The following is a 10,374-nucleotide window of genomic DNA, read 5'->3' as shown; positions in this document are numbered from 1 at the left end:
TAAATTCCATCGCCCTCTCTTTCTTTTCCTTTTCACCCTGTGATATAGCACATAATCATCTCTTCTTTGCCAGTGTTGTGACAGCACACTGTGCCTTGGTGAATATTTCAGTATGTGTAAAAGTTGAAGCAATCAGCACCGGTCTATGCTGCTTGCTTAGCAGGAGGTGTTAGAAAGTATTGGCAGCTGACATAGCCTGACTTAATATCCAGCTAAGTGATTTAATAGCTTCTGTTGGATGCTTAACTGCTGTTTTTTCTTGTATTGATTTATGAGCTCATAAAGTGTACAGTGCATTTTCACCCACCATGAGAGCTATTGAACCTGCCATTTGATATTTCATATCAGCTCAATACAGTAATTACCCACAGTTTGGCAACCTTTCCATCAGAGAATATAAGCTAAAGGTGTGGAGATCTACATCACAACAACAGTGCATAGAATCAGCAAGAGATGTTTGTTTGGTTCTGGTTGCTTGAGAACATGCAAATGTGTGAATGTGTCTGGTTGCTTATTTATCCATTCGAACTGAACGTTATTTTGCTGAATGTAAATCCATCATGCGTGCTTCTCACTGGCGCGCAAAATGGCGCCTACATGTTCAGCATTAGGTGAATGATCTCAGTGTGTCCAAGAATCCCAAGAACTACCATATCTGTCCCTGTCAATAACCAACATACTGCTCCCCATCAATCCATCTCTCCATGTTTTTATCTGTTGAAGTTTTGTCCTCCATAATTCAGTTATTGGTGGGAAACCATAATGAAATTTCTGCATTGTTTGTTATTCTCTCACAGTCAGATTTCTGAAGGATCATGCGACACTGAAGACTGGAGTAATGATGCTGAAAATTCAGCTTTGTCATTATAGGAATAAATTACATTTTAAACAAACAGAAAACAGTTGTTTTAAATTGTAATAATATTTCACAATATTACTGTTTTTACTATTTTTTTTAATCAAATAAATGCACCCTTATAGATAGTGTACAGTATCTAAAAACAGCATGAAATTTTGCCAGTATTTTAGGGCAGCCAAATTTAATAAACATTCAGAGCCAAAATCCTGCAAGTGAAGTCAAACTAACAGGCAAGACTCACACAACATTTACAAATATTGGTGGGAAACCATAATGAAATTTCTGCATTGTTTGTTATTCTCTCACAGTCAGTAATTCATCCCATCATACAACTAAGCTGAAGTGTCCTTCTGCCTGTTAAATGCAGAGAAAGAGTCTCTTTATATGACCCGGTTATATTTCAGGCCTCTCTGGGCAGTCTGTCTCTCTGAGGGGAATTAAGTTAAGCATGTGGTTGAAATGGTTGGTTATGAGTGGAAGCATTACAGCAACAGGCTTTTAAAATCCATTTTGCTCTCTCTGATTAGATTTGGTGTTATCATCACTGCAGTGCTGAAATGACTGTAGCTTGTTCATATTTCTGAAAAAAAGCATAAATCCAGCTAATTGGGACCTGTCTGCTCCAGTTAAGGCTGATGAAGAAATATTGCCACAAAAACCACAAGTCGCTTATGACTTCCATCCACGCTGTGCCTGGTATCTGTCTGTTTCTTTCTTTCCCTCATCTATCCATCCATGACATTTATGTTACAAAACAATTATTTCAAATGAATTTTCATCTATTTATCAAAGACTCCTGAAAATAATAATAATAATAATAATTATTATATATATATATATATATATACTGTATATATAATTGTTTCCACAAACATATTGCACAGTACAACTGTTTTCAACACTGATAATAAAGAGATCCTTTTCCTCAGGGTTACATTACCGTCATGGCAAAGTGTAAAGCAACCAGTGGTGTAAAACTATCCTAATCTGGCAACACTAATGCAGTGAAACAACACTACAGAACTGGCAATCACAAAGTCTGGGATGCCATTCAACTAGAGTGTGAGCAAAGCTAAAACTCCCTTTTTTGCCAGGGTTCCTAGCACCTGCAGAGCGGTGGAGTGTGTTGTAATTGCAGTTGTATAATGGCCTGTTTAACACTATGAATAGGAACAGTGCACCTGATGAAAACAATGAGCAAACCCAAGAGATTGAGTGTCTGCCAACACTAAACCCAACCATTCAAACTGCACACAGATAAAGTTACAGTTCACTCCTCTGGACTGCATTAAACTAATGGCGTTCATTGATATGGCTCAAAATGGAGTTGTTTTTCAAAATATTCTTTAGAATAAGAAACGGCTTGAGTGCTTAACATATGGCTCAGCAGATTACTAATTGAATATTCTGTCTCTCATTTTGTGTATCACCTTTCTTCAAGGCAGCATACAACCTCTCACATATTGCATATGTTATTCCGTCCATAAATTACATGTGGCGTCACATGATATTATCAGTTGTAATCATGAATAGGGAGGCAGTTGGCCATTAGTGTGGAAGGATGAAGATGAGTAGATTAACTCTTGCATATCACATTTTGCTAGAGAGCACGTTAAATATATACAATACACACAATATTTAGACTGAAAACAGTCTCTGTAATATATATGGACATTTTTGGGACACATTGGGGGTATCAGTTTCCACAAATAAATAATTAGAATCATACTTATGAGCACTTTATGACCTCATAATCATGTTTCTTGAGGACGAAATCATTATATTATAATGATTTCTGAAGAATCAGAGTAATTGCTGGTGAAAATTCAGCTCTGCCATCACAAAAAATTTATCACACTGTAATAATTATTAAATAGAAAGTTCTTATAACAATTAACCTGTAATAATATTTCACAGTATTACTGTTTTTGTTGTATTTTTGATCAATACACCCTTGTTTTTAAGAGATTCGGTTTGAATGGTTTATTCAGATTAATATATGTTAAAAGAGAAAGCAATAAATGATTTAGTTTGCTTTTAATGCAGGGAGTGTATAGCATTAACCATAACTCTGACACAAAACCACTGTCTAGGGCTGTTTGATTACATCACAATGGTAAAGTTACGGTATAGCTGTATTGTTTTGGATCAGTGGTATATTGCTTTTGGTATCTGTGCTTTTATATTAAGTACAGGCTCCATTTGGGTCATTATGTTCTCTCTGATGCCTGTTCCTTTTGTCAAAATGTCCTACAATACATCTAGTGAGGCATGCTTTGTGTGAATAATTGAAGATATCAGAATTGTATAAGTTAATAAGCTCCATGTTAGAAGCGTACTTTGACAAATACATTATATGTCCTCCTCCCTGATGCACTTACTATCTGTTACAGCTAATATAAATATGCAAATCTGCCTGTTGAACTTTACTGGGGCTGCTGTGATTCATCTCTTTAAGATATTCATTTGCATGACTGAAGCACCCATGCATCATGCCAGTGTCATTCTGAAAGCAAATATTAATCAATTTTGCGTGATGTATCCCTTCCCCCAGCAATCCCTGTTTCTTTGTTTGACTGTAACATTTGCTGTTTTAGCGTTTACTTGCTTTACAATTTAAGAAAGGTCTTTGTGTGTGACCCAGCTACTGTTGTGTCTGGCCCTTGTACAATAATGAATAGAGATGGTGACATAAGGAAATTGATTCATTTGTGTGAAGTTCTTATAAATGTAATTAAACTGAGTTATGTCCAATATCATCACAAAGGCTCTCTTTGACCTTTTAACCAATATTCCAGGAGCTGGTGATGTTCTTGGGTTCTGTTTCACAGTGGTGTGGTTTACATGCAGTATGGTGGCCAAAAAGGAGGACAATTCACAGGATTAATGAAGCCATAATAATCCCAAACCTACGGTATAAACATTTTTACCTTTATAAGGGCAACTTTTCTAATCTTTTTTTTAAATATATGCTTCCCCTTTAAAGTAAATTCGTAAATCTATTCAATTAATGCAATTAGAATAAAAAGACATTATTATTACCAATATCTAGGGCTATTACAATCAAATGAAATCGGTATCAACAATCTCTGGACTGCAGAGGTGCCACAGAAGCTGCATCTCAAGTGGCATTTAGACACTGATCTATCTAATGACTGGATTGCTCATTGCGTTCTAAACTGCCATTAGGGGGTGAAGCCTCCGAAAGTGTTCGAGCGGCCATATTGCTTTTCTCTACCGACAGAGGGCATCATTGACTGACAGCCAAAATCTTGACCTAAAATCACCTGAAGTATATCAGCCGCACAGGATTCGTTTTTAGGATAAGTGTATGTAAATTAATTGTTGCTTTAGATGTTATCTGCAATGTTTATGGTCTTTTCGGGCAGGATAAGCGATATATTGAAATCATTCAGGTGGGTATGTCAGCTGCCAACACAGGTAACTGATATATTTCTTTATGTATGTAATTATGCAGGAAATATTAAACATGAACATATATCTGGTATTAGTGTCAGAAATTGATTCGAATATACAATAAATATTACAATACAAGCCTCTGTTACTTTATTGCTCTATGTTGTATTGAAATTCAAAGCCTACCACACATCATCTTGGAAATAAAGCATCATGTCCGTACTGTATGTAGTCCGCTTTATTTCTCTGAATAAGTTATGATGCATGGATTCTATTTCCTGATTGAGCAACATCAATTTCAGACTCTTCAAGGCCACGCAAATTCTATGGCGTTTTACTAGCATTACACTTCCCATAGGAATAAAATGTTATATATGTATATTAAATTAATTATTAATTTAACCAACATTTAATGAAATCATTGTTGAACAATTTGTAGTTAGCCTACTGTACAAATAAAAACACTATAACAAAATTACATAAACAGCGAATAACTGTACAAGGTGAATTAAGGTATATGTGTATACAAAGCATTAATCTTTATTCAGATTTCAGAATGAGCACTTTGTCATTTGTAATGCATACGTTGAGGATCTCATCCATCTGATGTTTGTCATGTTCATCTGATGTTCGCTACTATAATGTATATGAACATAACATTTTAATAAGTAAGGGAAATTCCCGACATTAAACAAATAACCGCTTAGGATGTTTGTGTTGTAGGAATACAGGCATACTTCAGATATAAAAACGCTCATTAGGTGATGTGTTCTCATTAAAATCGTACAATATTCTATTAATTCAAAAGAATCTATGTGAATACTGGGGAATATACCAATATGGCTGTGCGGTGGCTTTACTTTTATGATGTCATGAGCAATGCAGTTTCTTTGATATAGATCAGTGCATTTAGATGTATTCACACAGACTGTTTAATACTGCTCAGAAATGTCATGAATGCACGTACACTGCAGTTATAATTGCATAATACTAAAATATAAATGTTTTAAATATAAAGTATAGTGAACATAGAAATATGAAATGTTAAAAAAAATGAATTCATACTTAACATATGAAACTACCGCCAGTAGGTAGCAAGTCACTGTCTTAATGAGTGAGTCATTGATTCATTCATTCAACTAATTCGTTCAAAATGGCTGATTCATTCTGGAACAAAGCAAGTGATTGTGTTTATTAATAGGTCATTGAATCTCTGACTCACCTGATTCATTCGAAAACACTGAATCATTCAGGAATCAAACACCACTGTGTTGATCAGAGACACAAATGTTCTGCTGTGACTCTGTTTGGAACCGTTTTCACTGGTGGAATAGAGCAATAGTCGATATTTACAATATTGTGTCTAAACTCTATATCACGTAATATTAATTTACACAGCCATTTAAAAAATAATTTACCATTGGATAAAGTCTAAAACAGGATCTTAAACATCTTAAAAGGAGGACAAATGAGTGTCTGGCTCAAGGCTGTACCAGAAGGAGGACATCTCAGCTCATCTTTATTAGCGCATACAAACCCTGAATCTACACTTTTTTTCTTTTATTCAAAAGTTTTATTCAAAATTTTTCAGGATCCTTAATGGAAAATCCTTTATTTACTTAATCTCTGGATTAAGTTGCCATCATGCTTCATGCATATCAGAATATCAGAATTCAGGGAATGGGATAAGAGCACAGGACCAGTATGCTTTCTTTCTTTCTTTCTTTCTTTCTTTCTGCCTTTCTTTTTTTCTGTGTACTTGCTCAATTGCTCATTCAATTTCTCACTCACTCTCTCCAGCAGGGTTAAGAGCATTGAACTCTGCACACATTCATAACACAAATATGCTAGCTGTTAAATGAATATCCAGTTTGTTGCTTAGCCCAAAATAGAAAGCCCAAGACTCCGAATAAAATACAAACCCATCCAGAGGGCCTGCCCTTTGTCTCTCTCGCTCTCTCTCTCTCTCACACACACACACACTCAGCCCCTGTGGGATCCCCAGTCAGACAAACAATGATAAAGTAGTGCTCTTATGTCTTTGACACTCTGAAGAGATGCAGACCTCAAAACACCTAACTAATAAACGCTGTCTGACTACCACACACCCCGTGTACACAGATATCAAATGTAATGTTAGTGAGGCCTCCGTGTGTTTCTGACAGAATATTGTTTATTAACACACGTTTTCCCCAGTGCCATTGGAAAAGGTCAATGTAAGGTGAAATTGGGTATTTCTTGTCACTGAGATGAAAAGTGTCCAGAATTCACCCTAATACTTTCCCTCAAACATAGGCCATTTTAGTCTGATCTGACCACTGAAAAAGACAGCACATAGTCCAGATGATCAAATTTTCCTATCTGAACAAAACAAAATGACTGAGTTTCATCTGGGTCGAGGCCTCTGATGTAAAAGGTTATGTGAGGAGAGCAAAAAGTTTGATTGTGAGCGAGACCCGTGAAAGAAACAGGGAGAACGGATGAGTGGACGGGTGGGGGTGCGGTTGCCAAAAGGTCAAGCGTGTATTATAAGAGCAGGATCTTGGCTGTCTCCGTCAGACAATAGCCTCCTGCAGCAGACACTCCGCTCTTCTCTCTCTCTTCTCTTAATTACAGTCATATCACCCTGCCGCTGCCGCCTGTCCTTAACATATTCCTCTTTATTTGGAGTCCTTTTTTCTCAGCTAATGGAATGTCAGCTCTCTGCTATTCCCTCTCCTCATCTCACGCCGATCAAAGTGACCTCTGCCTCTCCGCCGGCGCGCAAATCAATACGCGCACTGACAGAAAACCACACAACATATAATAAATGCCAATCTGCGCACGCACGCACACAGGCCGTCCTGTGGCATATCTGACAAAAGCCTTTCATAGCAGTCATTCTGGCACGATGGCAGTGAGTTATGTTTAAGGGAGGATTGGCGGAGCGCTCGGCTCTGCACAGGTGTGGATATTACAGGGCAGGGTCAGTTTAAAGCATCTCTCCTCGGTGTGTGAGAACGCCCGTCCCGGCCCGGGGCTGACAGCACCAATGCCATTACAGTTGTAGCTGTTTATTGTGGTTGTCTTGCTGGGAGAGGTTCTATCCAAAGCAATTTTCCTCTTAAGGGGGCAAATTGCTGGCGGAAAATTGTATGTGCTGTCGCTCAGCCGTGATTGGCAGGGAGGCTGAGTTTGGCAACAGCAAATAAAGGAGAATGAAAGGATTTCATACTCTGAGCCGTGAGCGAGGGAGGGATGGATGGATGGAAGGAGGAATGAGAAAAAGCACAGTGCATATTAAAATGTGTTGTGAAAAACGAGTGTGAAATTTCACACAATTCGGAAAACGACTGCTGTTCTTCCAGGTGGAGAGAGAGAAGCCAGGTGTTTGTGAAGACCTCATAGAACAAGTCAATCTTTCTCTCTATCTTCTTCCTCTCTCTTTTTTTCCCATCAGTATGTGCTAGCTTTGTAAAGGATCAGGAGGATTTGTAACAGTTGGCATTCTTCCAGTCACTTGAAACAAAGAGTGAGTGAGAGAGAGAGAGTGAGAGAGAAAGAGGGGGGGGGGGTGGCATTCTGCAAACTCTGATAGTAGTTATTAGCTGCAGTCGCTCTTAGTGAAATAAAGGGGAGAAGTGCTGTGAACTTAAGTTGACTAAACACTTTGGTTTTTGTTTCTTTTGAAGCCTCTATGAGTGTTCTCTCTTTTCTGCTCATAAAAAAATATGAAACACTCTTTGTTCCTTCCTTCCTTCTTGATCGATACTTTCATTATTTTCCTTCATTTTTTTCCTTTCTAACACATACCTTTTCTTTTTCTGCCTTATCCATCTTCCCTGCCTCCTGATTTTCTTCCTCCTCCTATCCATGCTTCTGTTTCCTTTCCTTTCTCCCTTCCTGTCCATACTTCTTTCTCATACTTTTCTTTTCTTTCCTTCCTGTCCATACTTCTTTCTCATACTTTTCTTTTCTTTCCTTCCTGTTCATACTTCTTTCTTTCTTTCTTTTCCTGCCTTCTCTTTTCCTTCCTTCCTTCCTTGTTTTCTTTCTTTCTCATACTTTTCTTTCTTTCATCCATACTTCTTTCTTTTCCTTCCTTCCTTCCATGTTGTCTTTCTTTCTCTTTCTTTCGTATATGCTTCTTTCTTTTCCTGCCTTCTTGTCCATACTTCTTTCTTTTCCTTCCTTCCTGTTACTCCTTTCTTTCTTTCTTTCTTCCTTCCTTGTTTTTTTCTTTCTTTCTTTCCGTTTTCTTTCTTCCTTCCATGTTCTTTCTTCCTTCCTTTCTTTCTCTTTCTTCCTTTCTTTCATGCATACTTCTTTCTTATCCTGCCCTCTTGTCCATATTAATTTTTTCCTTCCTCCCTGTTACTCCTTTCTTTTTTTCTTTCTTTCTTTCTTCCTTCCTTCCATGTTTACTTTTTCTTTCCCTTTCTGCCTATGCTTCTTTCTTCCTGTCTGAACTTCCTTTCCCTTCCTTCCTGCCTATACTTCTTTCTCTCCTCCCTCCCTTTTTCTTTTTTCTTTTCTTTCTTATCTATTTCTCTCATGCTCTATCTCTTCCTCCCTCTGCAGATGGCGTTTCAGTGTAATCCATTAACCGTTACTGTTTCTCCTGAACATGACATTGATTCAATTTAACACCAATCAATTTCAAACGCTTCTGACATTCAGATCTGACCTTAAGGCAAACAACTCATGAACTATGATCAGAATTAAATTTTTGCTAACGAGGTAATCTCTCAGCCTTGCCCAACAGCAACGTTCTCTAAAAATTAGATCAATTAGTATAAGGCAAACAGACCCGAAGTTGATCACCCTGCCCTCACTAATTTGTGTAATTAATAACCAGCCCTGGACCAGAATAAGAAGTTTATTAATCCATATCTACAAGCTAGTAATGAAATTGCGTGGGCAGGTCATCCATTTAGATGGTAATGTCATAATCAATGCTGCCACACCATACATGTTAATGAGCATTGTTATGAATTGTTAGTTAGAGGTGTGTGTGTGTGTGTGTGTAGAGACGTCGGTCTCATTGTGTTGTTATGTACGGCAATCAGAAGCATGAAAATGGCAAATCTAATTAGGAATTCCGACTGGAGCGGCTGGGAACACTGAGAGCAGTAGACGGTATCGGAGCTGACAGCTGACAGCCTGAACGCCGAGTGTCAGAACAAAACCAGCATTCTGCGCCACAACGGGAATGACAGGAAAAAAGGATGTATCACAAACGAATAATTGCACTCTGCATGGCCTCTTACCATATAGCACAATAGAACTGCCAGCACAGGAAGAAGATGCTATTGTGTGTGTACAAGCACTCTTTATGAGTTTTACCTCTGAGTCGAGGGGACAGACTCGTGTCATCTGCATGGCGATGAGGCTCCTGTTCTCGCATTGAGTCTTCCTCTGCAGGCCCTGTGTGGTCCTCCGCTTCTGCGTGCTAGATACTTCACTGCATTCATCTGCTAAATTAATAAATGAAAATTCACACATATAGAGAACTCACTCTGGTCATAGGGTTCATATATAGAGGATTCGCACTAATTCGTATCATAAGGAGGAATTGTGAAGTAGCTGTAGACAGGGACCTTGATGTTTTACCATGAAAGATGTCTGCCACATTGGAGCCTTTGGGTGTTTTTACAATTAAAGGGGTGGTTCATTGCGATTTCACTTTTTTAACGTTAGTTAGTGTGTAATGTTGCTGTTTGAGTATAAAAAATATCTGCAAAGGTATGAAGCTGAAAGTTCAATGCAAACGGAGATATTGTCTTTTAAAATTCTGGCAGTTTAATGCCTACAAAAACGGCTGGTAGGGACTACAACAAGTTACTTCCCGGGTTCGTGACATCACAAACCCAGATAAACCCCACCCTCGGGAAAAGGCAGCAAAGGGGGCGAGGCCATGCTGCGCTGCTTTAGAGAAGAGGAAGAGAAAACTAGAGGTGCACGTAAAAATCTATTTATACATGAATCGTCTTCTAACGATTCTAATGGATTCACAAGTTTCAAAATCAATGTTCTAAAGCAGCGGTTCTCAATACTGTTCCTCGCGTCCCCCTGCTCTGCACACGCTCTGCATCTCTCTCTCTCTCTCTCTCTCTCTC

Source organism: Sinocyclocheilus rhinocerous, unplaced genomic scaffold (genome assembly GCF_001515625.1).
Source record: "Sinocyclocheilus rhinocerous isolate Xijiao unplaced genomic scaffold, SAMN03320098_v1.1 scaffold857, whole genome shotgun sequence".
NCBI lineage: Eukaryota > Metazoa > Chordata > Actinopteri > Cypriniformes > Cyprinidae > Sinocyclocheilus > Sinocyclocheilus rhinocerous.
Note: the sequence above shows the minus strand (reverse complement) of the source record.